The sequence below is a fragment of the Myodes glareolus genome, chromosome 27, assembly GCF_982192425.1.
Source record: "Myodes glareolus chromosome 27, mMyoGla1.1, whole genome shotgun sequence".
Taxonomy (NCBI): domain Eukaryota; kingdom Metazoa; phylum Chordata; class Mammalia; order Rodentia; family Cricetidae; genus Myodes; species Myodes glareolus.
Window position 1 is genome coordinate 42170455 of NC_142052.1, and position 15844 is coordinate 42186298.

Consider the following 15844-nt stretch of genomic DNA (forward strand, 5'->3'; position numbering starts at 1 on the left):
CCATCAGGTCAGGCTACTTATTAGCTCTTTATAACTTATGTTACCCCATTATCCTTATCTACGTTAGCACATGGCTCCGTACCTTTCTCAGCTGGGCAGGTTACATGCTGCCTCTTTGGTGGTCTGCGCAGGAATGGCGAGGGAGTTCCTGCTTCCCAGAATTCTCCTGTTCTCATTGCTCCACCCCTCTTCCTGTCTGGCTTTCCCGCCTATACTGCCTGCCTGGCCAATCAGCGCTTTATTAAAATGTGATTGACACAATACAGACAATTCTCCCACACCAGGTCCCCCTTATATTCCTGTCTCCTCCCAGCCATATCCCTTGCTGTCTCCACCTCGCTAGTGCTGGGTGGGATTAAAGGTGTGTGACGCCCAAGTACTAGGAATAAAGGTGTGAGCCACCACCACCTGCCTCTATTTCTCTTTGAGTCTGGATCAATCTTGAGTAGCCTAGGCTGGCCTAGAACTCACAGAGATCCACCTGCCTCTGCCTCCCGAGTGCTGGGATTAAAGGAGTGTGCCACTACTGCCTGGCCTCTCTGGCTAACTGCTGGCTCACTCTGCACTCTGATCTACAAACAAGCTTTATTTGTTAGATCACAAACAAAATATCAACACACACTACTGTCTATAACTCCAGCTTCCAGGCGATCGGACACCCTCACACAGAGTATATATAGGCAAAATACCTTTGTACATTAAATAAATACCTTAAGAAAAATGTTAAAAAATACAGTCTAAGTATTTAAAGTAAGAAAGACACTCAGCTTATGAAGAGACAGTGGACTAATCTGTACCCCAACCACGTAAAGGGTTGCCTATATTCCCCGCACAACCCAAAGCCAGAGAGTAAGAAACTAGAGGATGTAGGTCTAACAGAAATAGCCGAAATGATTGTAGGAAGAATTCTATTACCTTCCCAGCAGAGGCACAGAATCGCTCCTTTATCCACAGGGGATGTAGCCCAGTGGATGTGATCAGTGCTCAACTGTGCACAAAGTATTCGCTTCTATGGACCCTACGGCATTGCCACATGCTAGCAGAGTTCATCCGTTGTTTCATGGCTTACGCCTTGGTATCTATCGCCTTGCATCATTGCCCTTGTGCGTAGGGGGCATTATTAACTAAAATAGGAACCATGGGGACAGTCAATTCAACTGTGCCACTAAGTGTCCCGGGAACGCGTCGTGTATACTAAGTATGTCTGTGCTTCCAGAAGATGTGGTCTGTGCCCAGGTGAAGCAGAGTGTGATGGCGTAGGATTTTATCACACGGCTCAAGTGGCATTCAAATTAAAACTCCGGGATTGCCTATTTATGGGACTTGCCATTTAATATTTATAAACCGTGGTGCACCCACACACAACCACAATGGTGAAAGGCAACACCACAGATAGCAGGGGCTACGTGCGCTGGTAAAAAAAAAAAAAAAAAAAAAAAAAAAAAAAAAAAAAAAAAAAACAAGTAAAAAACCCAATAGTCAAGAATAAAAATCAATAGCCAGCCAAACCAGAGGGGTTTAGTTTTGTGTCTGTGGATATTGTCACAGGGGTCAACCTGAGGGACCTGGCGTGACGGATTCTTGAACAGATAACGCTCTGTCATATAAGTGACCTTAACGTTGCTTGAATATGTGGAATGCCTCCCGGGCTACTTCTTAGAAAAATGAAAGCATCTCAGCCGATCAGAATGAAGCCACTGACTGCTTACTAGGGGCTGTCCAGCAGAGCTGACTCAAAAGAGATACTACAGCCGCAAGTTGCGAGTTGTGTTTTCTTGCTTGCTTCTGAGTTCATGCTGCAGTCTTGTTCCACAGTGGACTGCAGAGAAACTCGGGCTTGAAGCTGCCTGACCTATGAGTCACTGTTTGCTCAAAAAGAAAGAAAGGGAGAAAGAAAAGAAGAAAGGAAGGAAGGAAGGAAGGAAAGAAGGAAGGAAGGAAAGAAGGAATAAAACTTCCTGAAATGTTCATTGTGACTCAGATCACTTTTTAGCAATTTACTTTTTCTCATACTAGGGATTTTAAAATATTTATGAGAAAATGATGAATGCGGTAGATGGATAGCAAGTTAATCAAACTATGAATATTTATTTGTTCCTTTTTTTTTTTTACTATTCGTCTTATAAAGATCCTGCATTATGTTTATCATCAGAAAGAAAAACAGCATTCTGAAGACAGGCTCTTTTCTCTGGCTGAGGTACGTCATTTCTAGAGCCTGGTCCCACGAAGACAACAGCTCCTCCCTACTTTCCCACCTCCCTGTGGCATCTCAGTCTGTGTCTATGCCGCACGGTCCTGCGAAGCCATTGACAATTGAACTCATTTGTAGCACCATGACCATGGCTCCACTCAAGACCCACGGCACCAAATTGCACCAGCAAAAGAAATAGTTTGTTCAAATGTATTTAGGCCAAAGTTTTCTCCAAAATTCTTGATTTGTGTCTACTGAAAAAAAAATAACAAAACTTCATTTCTTTTTGCGGCATTGAGGCTCAAACCCAAGGACTGGTATGGGGGAAGGCACGGGTAATGCACTTGTATCTCTGTTCCACTGCATCCCTGATGTAAGCCAGTTCAAGATGCTCAGCACCTCAAGTAAGTATGGAATAATCAGAGCAAATTTGCTCTTCTCAGACTTTACATTTTCTGCAAGAAAAATATCAACTTCCTCCCAGGCGGCACAGGGGCACTGGAGGGCTGCAGGGTGTGTGACCTGCAAGGAGGGGGGGATGGCCATATCAGTAGGGACAGTGAGCTCTGCACGCTACGTAGACAGCTGGGTTCCATTGAAACTGTCGCACCACACCCGGATGTCTGCCTTCCCACTTAAAAATCTATGTAAGACAGGTTTTTCTGCCTTGTTTGAGCCGCTGCTGTTTTGTATCATATAATAAACAAAAAGCATTCCTGGAGGGGGGGGACACACAACAAAAGTCTGGCGTCTCTGGGGGAGACAATCACTGCTCATGAGGTGCATGGTATCAAGATATTTACAGATGAGGAAACTGAGGCACAGATATTGATCTCCTTAACTATTAAGAGTGAGGATTAAAGGGACAAAGAAGACCAACGGGCTGGGGGCCATGTTTTCAGGGAGCGACAAGGGTGGGACCCAGAAAAGCCCCAAAGCAGGAGATCAACAGGCTATGCTGTTCCCGCTGCCCGTATCGTCCAGTGTCATTCCAGAATAAAAGTCCCCAGAAACCTAACTCATGCGTACAACATGGGATTCTGAACTGCACATGCTGTCCGTAAAATGAAAACAAGAAATAGGAACCAAAGAGCAGATCCCAGAGGTCAGGAGAGAGGGGGAAAGCGGTTCCCTCTCCCTGCTTGAAGGTGCGTTCATTTTCCTCTCTCGCCGAGTAGAATGAAGGTAATGGGAATTTTATTTGACACGTGCTAATTTTGAAATTGCTACACATCGTTACATCGGTTACATTAGTTACATGGTTACAATCGATGTGGGACTCGGGACACCTGCAGGGTGGATCCAGCCAGGCTGCCGATGACCTGGAGACTTTATACAAAGAAGAGGCACATCCTGGCCCCCCTTGTCCTTGTTTATTTAGAGGGACGAAGTTGGTGGCATTTCCTATCTGTTAGTGCCTTGGGTATATGCAATCTACAAACAGGGATGTCTAAGGCATATTCTGAACATCTCTTTAAAACTCTGTGGGATGACGTCTGTTTGGTTCTCTCTGCTACACTCACCTCTCTTCACTCCCTTGCCCCCCCACACACACAACAGCTCTTGATTAATAGAGGCTCCTGCCTTTCAGGAGCTGTTTCAATAGGATTTTACCATAATACTGCTTACTATGAGGCCTCAGAAAATGGAAGGGATTAGGGTTATAGCCCTAATAATTTGCCTTTATTGATCTAACCTGAAATAACAGGCACAAAGGAAAAATAAAATTAGCAGTCTCTTGAATAATTCCTGGGTAAACGTAAGTATTAAATCCCGTTGACAAAAATAAATAAATCAATAAAAAGGCAGTAAGGCGGGAGCCACGGTTTGAAAGAGACGCGTCAGGAAATGGCTAAGGTTCTCGGCCGCTCCTTAAGGGCTTGGTGGAGGTCTGACCCTGGCGCACTCACCTTCCCTCTCTCAGCTGTCGCTTTATTTCTTGGGGTGTTAAATGTCACAGTGACTAGTGCCTTTTCTCATGAACAATCTCTCCTATATGGAATTTTGCCAGAATCCAGAAATAAGCAAAATTTAAAAAAAAAAAAAAAACAACCCTCTCTCAGGAGCTCAAAGAGCAATACAGAAGGTAAACGTGACTTGTGTTCCTAACAATCCACTTCATTCATCCACGAGCCTCCATCTGGCATGAGGCTGTGTGTGGAATGGGAAGATGGAGGAACTGAAGAAGATCAGGCTCGGGGCCCCAGCCCGTGAGGAACGGCCAGCAGTTTTCCCTTTCTTCCAGTTCCCAGAAGCAGGGTGTTCCTAACGGTCCCGCTATGTCTGCATATCAGCCTTGCCCTTCCTTATTTTGTGCCTGAGAACCCCAAGCTTCCAGCCCATGTCCCTTCATTGCGGCTGTTCAGCTTTGTCCAGCATCTTCAGAGTTGCTCAGATCCAGACGACTCACCCGGCAGCAAATGTTCAAACCACAGAGAAGAGGGCTGTACTCACTCGGGCATAGCAAGGACTTTATCTGCCGGTCTCCATGAAAGCGGTCCTCCTCGGAGAGGAAGCTGAAGTGTGGGTGGTGACAGAGGCCCCAGCGTATGAGCTCCAACCGTCCTTGGAGATGACAGAGAACACGGGACTCATGAAACCCAAGCTGTGTCCCATGTTGCTGTCCCTGAAGGTACAGACGCATCCTTGCCCATCGCCTTCCTGTCTTCACACAGCCTGCAGGATGCCCGACACCTGAACGCTGTGACAGGGTCCCCGCCCAAACCTGCCACAGCCAGCAGCTGGCTGATAGTCACAGCCACATCCATATTGCCTTTTTAAAAAATACTCACTTAGCACAAATAACTTGAGAACTTTAAATTCCATGACCCATGTGGAGGCCATTTTTAGTTCTTGATCCAGCAAACGCCAAACTCCAGGGCCAACTGTGCCTGATGGTCAGCGGTCAGTCTAGCAGGGATTCAGACAGGAAGAGGAGAAGGTTTAAGGGAGTCACAAACCTGGTCCTTCTGCTGCTGCTGGAGCCAAAGCTTCAACACCCAGGTATTGCAGGGTGAGGCCCCTCTGGAGCTTCAATGGCTAATTAACTCTCTTGCTTCCTCTTGTGTGTGAGGCTCATGGGGCAGTCCTGGCCTGCCCGGGGTGGCAGCAATGCTCCCGTTTTTAACCTGTATTTTCACAAGGTCTTTCTCTCTGAGTCATCCCCCTTTCTGGCTGTGCATTGTCCTGTAAGGACATTCGCCATTGTATCTCATCTAAGATGATCTCGTATGGGGCTCTGTAACTCAGTAAATCTGCAAAGACCCTTTAATCAAGTTAGGTCACATTTACAGGTTCCAAATGGACATTTTTTTTTTCTTTTCGAGGGGGCTTTTATTTAGATTTCTGTTGCTGGACACAACCATAATGAAAAACAACTTCTTTAAGAAAAGGTTTATTCAGCATCTCTACCCCAGTCACGGTCCAAATGGCAGAACCCTTGAGCGAAGGCTACAGAGGAATACTGCTTAATTGATTTCTCCCCATGGCCTGTAAAACCTGCTTTTATATGCAACCCAAGACCACCTGTCCAGCGCTGACACCTCGCTTAGTGAGCTGGGCCCTCCCACATCAGTCATGAGTTAAGAAAGGGACCCACAGAGAAGTCCACGAAGGACCAATCTGAGGGAGGCAACCCCCAGTTGAGCTTCACTCTCCCTAAGTGACTCCAGTAGATATCATGTGGACAGAAAACTAAGCAGCACCAAGGGGGGCCTCTCCTTGTCCACTAGAGTATACTATATATTAAATTGGATCTTACCCATTACAGGAAGTTTTGCACAGGGCAAGTCTCTATGCTGGATATCAGCGGAAGTCTCCCCTCTCTTAAGTGTGGTTCATTAGACTCTCGGTTCAGTGGCCCCGGGGAAGCATAGCTCCTAGTGGAGCTTGTGCAGAATATTCCAGAGTGAGCTCCAGAAGGCCGCAGTAGCACGGGTGGGCTAGCTCAGCTCACCTGGTTTTCCACCCCTTGCTCGGCATCTCATCTCGTATCTTGCTGAACCACAGACAGATCTGACCTGTTTAATTCAGGATGATTACCCATCCAAGATTCATACAGAAGAAATTTCATAGAATAAGCAGTAACAGAGAGATTAATGCAGGAGGCAAATCCCCTTCAACTCCTCGGTGTGGGTACCAGGGCCATTAACCTTCATCTTCCTGAGCCTCTTGCCCTCCTAGTCGGCTTTCTTTCTTAGAAGTTTCTTCCTCTTTCATTCAGCTCCATTCTTAGGGTCTCACGCTTTACGCTGTAATTTCATTACAGTGGCTTCCTTTCCAAGGAGGTTCTCAGATTTAGAAAGACGCTGGCGCTAAGCTAAGGAGACCCACGGAGACCCGACTCTCCCATCTTACCATCAGTCAGGAAACCGCGTGCACAATTCAGCTGTGCTTCAACTAGGAACCAAAACGCCTCAGGTGACATTGCTCCCAAGGAGATTTCCGAATCACCTTTACCCTTTTGTGTGGCTTTCCAGAGCTGCTCTTTAGACTGGGGAAGAGGGGAGCTGTGAGGAGAAAAAAGGAGCGCTACGTGTTCGTGAGGAGGAGGTCGTACCGCCGTAACCCCAGCTGAATCTCATCTATAACATGACCATCCCTGACTTCTCTATCCCGCAATATGGCCCCCACTCTCTTCCTTAAAAATAAACTTGGTTCTCAATCAAAGCTGTGAGTCGCTCTATCAGAATGACAACGAGTGAGCCCCTGGGCAGGACTGGCTTACAGGTTCTGATACCCCAGGTTTCAAACTACCCCAGACTAACAAACGATCGGTTTGCACCCTCCGTGTAGTGTTGGCTACTTCAGATAATCAGAGAATGACTAACTAAAGCATGGGAGGGCAACGATTGTCCAAAATGTGAATAAACCATCCTGCAGAGAAGGGAGTATGGGAGGAAGTGGGCTTCCCTTCTGCTTAGGTATCTACTCCGAGGTGAGATGGTGCATCGCCGCTGTTTGAGAAGCAAACTCCGTTCTGAGTTCCACTATGGTTCGTGCCACAGGCCCCAGAGGAACTGGAGTCTGGGTCAAGATGGAAGATGGAATGGCAGACTTCAGTGATCAACCAGACCTCAAGGACTTGAGGACTTGAAACGTTCCTTTCCAGAAAAATGTGTAGCTGAAGAGAACAGGATAAAGACACAGAAGACTCAGCTTCCCAGTTCATTCATTAACATAATCACCATCTCCGGCCGGAATTTCCAGTTTGCCAAACCATTTACAATAGCACAAGATAGGGAGGGGCTTAAAGAGAGAATTAAGAACTATCAAGTCCTCCATCAGCATAGATTCCCTGAGAAGTCACTGCTATAGCTCCTTACTGTTAGATAAAGCCTGCAGCTCTGTCGCTTCCTGAAGAGAAGAGGCAATTACGCTTTTAAAAGTTTTAGGGGTGAGGGTGGGGATGGTGGATCCATAATTACCTCAGGCCTAAATTCTCATGCCGATTTCCAACTTAATATGATCGGGTCCTCTGCTTCTGCCTCTGAGGGAGAAACGCTGATGCTTATAAAACGTAGAAAGAATCCCTCTGTCCGAGGATGCGGCCACAGTTCAATGGACACAGGTGCATTCGGTCCTGGAAGGCCATGGGGCAGGTGCAGAAAGAGGGAGATTTGTGGGCACAGAATACAGACGTCCCCAAGACAAATCCTTGAATGAAAAGAACCTCAAGAAAGACCAGAAGTAACAGTTAGGCACATCTACAGGAGACGATGCCCCAGCCATGGAAGGCAGAGAAAGCCAAAAGGGAAGAAGTCTCCTACCCAGAAAACAGATTTGGAAGGTGATCAACCGCCATCCTTCTCTGTCTGGCTTAAGCACTCTTTTTTTTAAGGTGATTAGTGTTATTCAGTAATTAGTAATTAGTTATTACTTTATATTAGCATATATTAGCATGACTCACTTGAATATCATTGAAGTTGAAGTGTAGGGGGGTGGGAACGGAAAAAGTGCTTACACACAATTCACAGAGTATTGCTGTCCTGGGTAAACTCATATAGGTGTCAGATAAGGGACACAGAGGGACAAGGTATTGCTTTCTGAAAAGGGCATTTTAGGGAAGATGGCGTTTGATAGGAACGGGGTAGGGGCTAGGGGAGGGCATGACAGTCAGAGTATTAGGATGGGGGAGATCTCAAGCTGAAGAGACGATCTGAGAAGGGGCTAAAATACAGGAAGGGCTAAGGCAAGTGAGGTCATGTGGCAGGTGACCATGAGCCTTAGGGAGTCTGAGAGCAGAGCAATAGGTACAGACACAGCCCAGGAAGGGATTCAGCCACCATGTTCCCTTACACTGGACACAGGCTGGGAAAGGTCTGAGCAAGAGAGCCGACCTAGAAGGGTGGCAACAGGCCCAGAAGGAGAAGAGAGCTGCCTGAACTAAACTCTATGGGATTTAGGTAAGGGAGCTGGCAGAATCCAAGAGCACGCCAAGGCACGAAGCCCAAAAGAGCATCACAGCAAATTTAAATGTGAAATACTTAGAAACATGTCTCCTCGGTGAAGCTGCCATCCAGAGACGGCAGTTCAAAACTGTAGCGTACCTTGGGGCTGAGAACTCTGGTGCCACATTAGAAAGAGGACGCCTGTGAGACAGGGGAGGGTCCCAGGCTCTGCAGGCCCGCCCTTCCGTCCTCAGACCTGCACCCACCAAGCTGTCACTCATGCCTGATGGGGCGGGATTTAAAATGAAGCAGAAGCATCCAGAAACCTTTATTCCAACAGAACAGAAGAGATTTACGCTTATAGAGAACAAAATCAACTTTTAAGTCATGCTTACTTGTTTGTGTGTCTTTTTCACCCCAATTTTCTAGCGAAAGTTTCCAACTCACAGTGGATGAAGGGGAATGAGAGAGATTGCTTCCTTTTCCAGAAATACCCAGGGAGGCATCATTGAGGATTTTGTTTCACACTTAGAAGTTTCAAGGTTTTTTTTTATATAACTAATTATTTAATTTTACCCAAGAAATACATCTTCACATGAGTAGTGCAGGCCTGCTTCTCCAATTTTCCATAAGGTAGGATTTTAGATTTAATTCATATCTAAGCACATAAACACGGACAGGGTGGAGAGTGGTTCTTAAAGCTGGGTTTCCGACTCGGGGCCTTGGGTCTTGGGTCTCTGGGTCTTGGGAACCCATCAGCTGTGCAGGTGTAAGCTCAAATTGCTTTTCAGGAGATGGAGTAACCTGTGAGGTTTGTAAAACACGCGCCCTGTACTGCCCCAATTCTCAGAAGCAAAGTCTAAGTGCCACTTATGAAGGCTTCCAAATTTGTCTGTTAACTCAGCTCTCGAATCAACGTCAGATGAATCTGTTTCAACTGGATTCCATCACTACTCCGAGTCAGTTACCAATAATTCGTGTCATTAGTGGGCAATATATGTAGAGATTATCATTATTTTCTCAAATATTCCCTTATCAGAAAAATATTTCCTTTGCAGTTATATTTATAGTAAAACTTATCTGTGAGTCCAAATGCTCTTCTTATTTTTATTCTTATTCAAATGTTCCTCTGGGCCCACCAGGTTTGAATGACACCCCATCCTCAGAGGCTGTGAAGTAGTTGTTCTCAACACCCAGGCTGGCTGAGTCCTGGGGATGCAGAATCCTAAGGTTCAAATTCTATTTACTCTCAGACTTTGAGACATAGAGAAAGTAGCATTTGCTGGAGGATTTGGTTAAAGAATCTGACCCAAGAAGCTGAGGATGAACGAATCTGAAGCCTAGGTAGAACTTTCCTTGAAACATACATGGATAGAAACATGTCAGGAAAATGTCTGAAAAGCTGGCTGAAAGGATCACCCAACCCTGAAGAATGCCCAGAGATATGGACAGGAAGCCAGGACTGCAACTCAACTGTGGCATTTACTCCGGAACTCTCCGGAATGATGTCGCAGGACGTGAGCCTCAGGTGGTGGCTACAGACGACTAGAATGTTCTTACGATCCTTTAATAGTTGAAGGAACAGAACTAACTCTCCAAGCCGCGGATGCTTTGGAGAAATCAGCTCTGAACATGAGGTGATTCTACAGAACAGAGCGCTGCAGAAGGCTTACTGTTGACAGGACAGTGGACAGTGTGGCCTAGTAACACAATTCTCACTTTGACTACCCAGTTGACAAAATTCTGCAGACGACCCGAGGATCCCTTCCCATGACTCATTGCTTACCCTGCACTTTGGCCCTGGAGCACCATTAGTGAGACACCAAATGTTCAACCTTACGAGATTCGCCGTACCTAGAACTGTTTTACAGAACAAACCGTTGGTCTGACTCAATAGAATGGTGAACACCACGCTTTTTTTTTTTTTTTTTTTTTTTTAGTTTTGGTGTGCACATAGCTAATTCAATTTTATAGCTTGCGTGAGTATAGGATCCTGTTTCACGCTGCCTTGATGTTTCCCTAGGCATATCTTTAGTGGTGGGCAGGGAGGGTGTGCACCTGCCCTTCAGGTGAAAATTGCTTTCCCAGAGATTGGTTCAGCCTTTCCACAAGTGTGGGGGTGTGTGTGACATTTGAGCATCCAGACACCACTTCTTCGTGGTCTCCTACTGCAATGGGTGCCCTGGAAGGCAGAGGTCTTTTCAGGCACAGTTGTGGCTCTATCGTTAAGCCTAGTACAACACTAGGCAGAGGGAGGACATCCGATAAATAGCTATTGAATTCTTATGAATAAATAAAGCAGACCCAGACCAGCTAGCGTCCTCTCAATCAGAGAGAAACCAGTATGAACAAATCTGACCTGGGGTTATGGACGCCTGCCCTTAACAGCCTTTGTGTTCCGTTCACAAGCCTGACTTCATTCAGAACGTCCCGAGGCTTCCTTCCCAGCAAAGTCCTGAGAATGGTCCATGCCTACCCCATTAGCTTTGCAGCCGCTGAGAAATGAACGGGACAGAAAACATTTTCATAGGTCTGCCGGGCCCAGAGTTAACTGCCCTTTAAAAAGGGGCTTTCAGATAAGCAAAGCTTCCCCTGCCTCGGGCACTTAAACATTTATCTGTAAATATTTAACGGCAATAAAGAGATGTGTGCAGGTGACCGGCCTCATCCTTCAGATCTTTGGGACAGACTGACCATCCACTGCTGGCTTAAAAACATTCCTGGGGGTTTCACCCTTCAGCTCTCCGGTCTCCTGGGATTATTTACCGCTTTAGTCAGCCTTGAGCAAATACCTCTTTGCACTCTGACCTTCAGTTTGCTCTTCTAAAATTCTTGGGGGTGGGGGGGACACCTAACTCGCTAGCTCGCTTTAGGACTCACAGAAGTGGAGGCTAACCTTGACTTTTCGAAGAGAAGAACTCTGTGCAAACACCCCCCTTAAAGGCGCAGGGGCCGTGTGCTCTTTGCCCTGATCCAGTCCCTTTGGCTGGCATCACAGGTGTGGGGAATGTTAGAGAAGGAGCAGATGCCCTCCCCCATGGTCCCACGCATGTTGATTTTGACAGGAAGAACCTGGCTCGTCATTGAATGTCACTGGTGGAACCATACTTCTACCTAAGACAGAGACTTCTGCCCAAGAGACTGAGCTGCCCATCACTGAGTTCAGAGGACCAAGCAATCAAACCCAATCTCTGGCCATTTCAGTGAGCTATTTGACTCACTGGAATGGTTGCCTGATTGGATGCCCGATTCAGTCCAAAGGGGTCATCTTAGATGCCCGTCTTGTTCCTCTTGTTCCTCGTGCTAAAATGAGTACAGAGAGTGGGCCTGGGGAGCCGGGGCAGACTGACTGAGCATTTGGCTGCCACCTTAATGCAATCTGCTGTTTGAAAGGTCATAGGCTTCATTCCCAAAGCCACTGGATTCTGTGTCCCCCTCCTTGCCCTCCTGAGGGCTGGGAGATGGTGAAGCCAATCCTCTTCTCTGTCAAGGGCTCTGTGTGACCTCACGGGATACGTAGATGCTGTCTGTCTTCAGTCTCTAACATGGACGTAGTCCTCTGCCACGAAGGTGGATCCTGTTGGCTGGGTTAGTGGGTTGATGCATATAAAGGCTGCTTCAGAAAACAACCTTCGAACTGTTGTTGCCCAACAGACAGGTTCTTGACCAGAGTCCCCAGGGCCTTGGCTGCTTTCACATTTGAAGTACTCCGTCTCCCGGTGAAGGTGCTTCCACTTGTCAGTTAAAATCGCATTTTTCTGGCATTCTCCAAGTGCCGATACCGCGTTAGATGGAAGCAATGCAGACAGGAAGCCCGCCTACCGGAAGCATTCTCTTTGAAACCGCTCATCTCGGCTCCAAGATGAGCCTAGTTGCTCTTGCTGATTCAAACAAGCAGTCTGTTAGTGGGGCAAAATAGACAGGAAAAGTTTTCAGGGTGGTAAGCTAAGCGACCCCGTGCCTTCGGGGGACGAGCCTGGTTTTCAGGCTTACACCCTGACCTGACCTATCTCACAGGGCCCCGTGCTCTGATATTATCATCGTAAATGTCTTAATTTTTGAACGAGGGATCCGACATTTTCTTTCTCGGTAACCCCTGCAAAACATGTAGCTTGCCCCACCTGACTGCCAGCCACGGCTATAGTCCCTATTGTTCTTAAATAAAAATAATATGATGATGGGATGCCCCGGGTGGCTCGCAGAGCAGCTTCTAGTCCGACAAGGATGGCTGTGGGTCCCTGCAAGATCTCCAGGGTGGCAGCGCCATGCGGCCGGTGGAGTCAGGCGGGCGGTTACGGCGGATAAAAGGCTCACAGGACGTAGTATTACTTAAAGAAGAGGGAGACATTTATTGCTTAAAGAAGAGGAAAACAGAGAGACATAAGAGAAACATAGAGAAAAACAAAGACACATGTACACACAACAAGAGACAAACACAAGAGAGAGAAAAGATGGCAATGGGGGAGGTCAGAAGTGGCTGGGGTGGGCGTGGTTAGTTCTTAAAGTAACCGCAAAAGAATAACAGTCCCAGTAGCTCATATTCTAATATTTCCTGTTATAATACGCTCATGAGGACCAGGGGTGAAGCTCAGTGGTGTGCTTGTCTCGTCCAGGGTTTAACCCTCAGCATCCCCTAAATAAAGTGTGGTTGCACACACCCACCATCACTGAGAGGGAAGCAGGGAGTTCAAGGCCACCCTCAGCCTCACAGCAAGTTTGAAGCAGGTCTAGACAGTGTGGGACCCTGGCTCAAAAAACAAAAACTAAAAACAAAAACATAAACGAAAGAAATCAAAAGAGAAGATGCCCAGGGCTGATGAAATGGTTCCATTGGCAAAGTGGTGTTTGCCATATAAACCCTAGTAGCTCAGGTCAGATCTTCAACACCCACATAGAAGCCAGATGTGGAGGTGCCCACCTGTAATCCCAGTCTTTGGGAAGCTTGCCGGCCAGCCAGCCTTGTAGATCTGAGTGCCAGGTACCTGACTCATGCTGGTGTTCCTGGCCACACAGGAGCTGCATCCGATGCCTGCATGGACCTGCTAGCCCACCATCCTCCCAGTGTCTCTACCGATCACTGCCTTGGACTTTTGGGGGGTCACGAGGAGCTGGTAGGCACGAAGTAGCCAGAGTCATCGCCTTCACCTGGACTCCTTAGTACTAGCTGATTATTAGAGAATGCTTTTCCACCCCTCGGAACCCTCCAAGTTACTCAGTACCAAATGCAGAAGTAACAATTTGGATCTCTTACCCACCCCAGCTTTCTGTAGCTCATGCCTTGTCCCGGGGCTGTTGACGTCCCTGTATTGTTTTTCTACAGCATGAGATAAAAACCAGGGCTTTAGTTGTTTGGCTTTTACTGGGTGATTAGTCGAGGCATGATAAGAGGAAAAGCACTGGGAGCATTATTTTATTTGAAAGCCAGAAGCACATAATGTTTATTAATAAAGAGCCTGGTTTACATAGATTTTATTATTATTGAGCATAAAATGGTTTATATTACAAGCAAGGGTGAAATTACTAACTAATTAGCCCATGAAGATCATGTTTAATGGAATATATAAATCTAGGGTGCTGCTTTTTTCTTTCTCAACCCTTATGGGTCCTGCTCATTAAATGTGCACATATGCCTTTATGCTGAACAGGGGGTTGTGAAACGCAGCTCAAGGTCAGATGAGTGATCCTGTGCTTGCTGGTGTCCAAAGTCTCAGGGGCTCTGCATCCCTTTGCTCTGAAGGAGGCCACCTTCCAGGTGCAGGTGCTGGGGTGGAGCTGAATTCAAGTGAAAATAAAGCAATGGAGGAAAACAAAAGAAGAAAGTATCTGCTAAATAGCTCCCCTCTGCCCTCCCCTACCCTCTGCCCTGTCCCCCCCACCCTGCCCTCCCTTCCCTTCTCCTCTGCCCTCCACTTCCCTCCCCTCTGCCATTTCCTCCTGTCTACCATCCCCTTCCCTTCCCTCTGTCCTCCCCCCTGCCCCCTCCCCTCTGCCCTGCCCTCCTCTTTGCCCTCCCCTCCCCTCAGCCCTCCCTTCCCCACAGCCTTCCCCTCCACTTAAGGCCCATTTGACTATTCCAAAGGAAGTCAGTTTCCAGTAACCCGAAGGATGGAGCCACCAACGTCAACGCACCATGTCCAGATTTCAGCTAGCTTCTGTAACAGCATCCTAAACTATATCCCTCGCTGTAAGAAACTGTCATTCGCATGGGAAACTACTGGGAATATGGCCTGGAAGGAAAAAAAAATAATCCCAACATTTGGAAAAATGGATATTCCTCAACACTTCCCCATGAATGAAGTAGGGGCTGCAAATTCAAAGAAGATTCCAAAACTTTAGCAGTGCCCGGGGACCCCGCCCCATTCGGGACCCCTACTGTTTCCCTCCAGGTGGCTGGGAGGCCAAGGAGGGAGTTCTCACTCTCCAGCCTCTTGGCAGCAGGTTGCTGCTTCCCACTGAGCACCCAAGCGGTAAAGATGCCTGCAACCCCCACCCTCCCAAATCTTAGTCGTTTTAGGCTTAATGTCTACTACCCGGGTTGTTCAAAAACCGACTTGCAAGCGCGTGTCGCAACTCCAACCTTTTTGTTAAAAATTCAAGCCGCCACACGGTGGAAGGCGCGATCCTGCCTCAGGAAGGAATGAAAAGGCCTCAGCCACAGGATTTCCTTCCAGGGCCTGGAGTTCTTTCATCTGCCCTTCGGGGTGACGACCAGAAAGAAAGATCAAACAGAAACAATACTCCCAGGTTAGGGCTCTGATAACCCCGGGCTGGTTTCCAGTTTCTGGGGGGCGGGGAGGAGGAGGGAGGGCACCATTCCAACAGCCCTAAGCGATGACAACATTATTCACGATGAAGATAACACTGCCTGCGGCCTTAACGTCCTGTCGTTTCATTTTATGGGCGTGCTTTTGTTTTAATGTCACAGATCAGTGCGAATCTAGACGTAGCAGGCCAGAAGATTTGTATTCAGGAAATCTGTGTTTGAAAGACTCCAGTGTTTGCTCTGGGGGCCCGCGCTCCTTGGACACCAAGGGGTTTTGGCCTCCCGTTTGAGGGCCTGCCCGGCTCGTGTTATTTAAAGATGAACACTGCCCCCTGCTGTCCTCGGGACGCATTGCGGCCAGACGAACTTGGCTAGAAGATGAGAATCAACCACCTTTGTAACAAGGGGATGTGGGTGGGTGGGTGGGTGGGGGATGATTTTATTTTTTTAAACCTGGCTGTCAGTTCACAAAAATTATGACCGCAAAGAATTGCTACTGCA

The 15844-nt window shown here is 47.3% G+C and overlaps 1 long non-coding RNA gene across 1 annotated transcript; it reads right to left on the minus strand.

Moving 5' to 3' along the window:
• Window positions 1–14070: 14070 nt before the first annotated feature.
• Window positions 14071–15299, minus strand: LOC146889406 (uncharacterized). The gene is made up of 3 exons (XR_015000128.2): window positions 15158–15299; window positions 14710–14807; window positions 14071–14352 (listed from the first exon to the last, which is right to left on the minus strand). It is a non-coding gene; the product is annotated as an uncharacterized LOC146889406 (long non-coding RNA).
• Window positions 15300–15844: the final 545 nt, after the last annotated feature.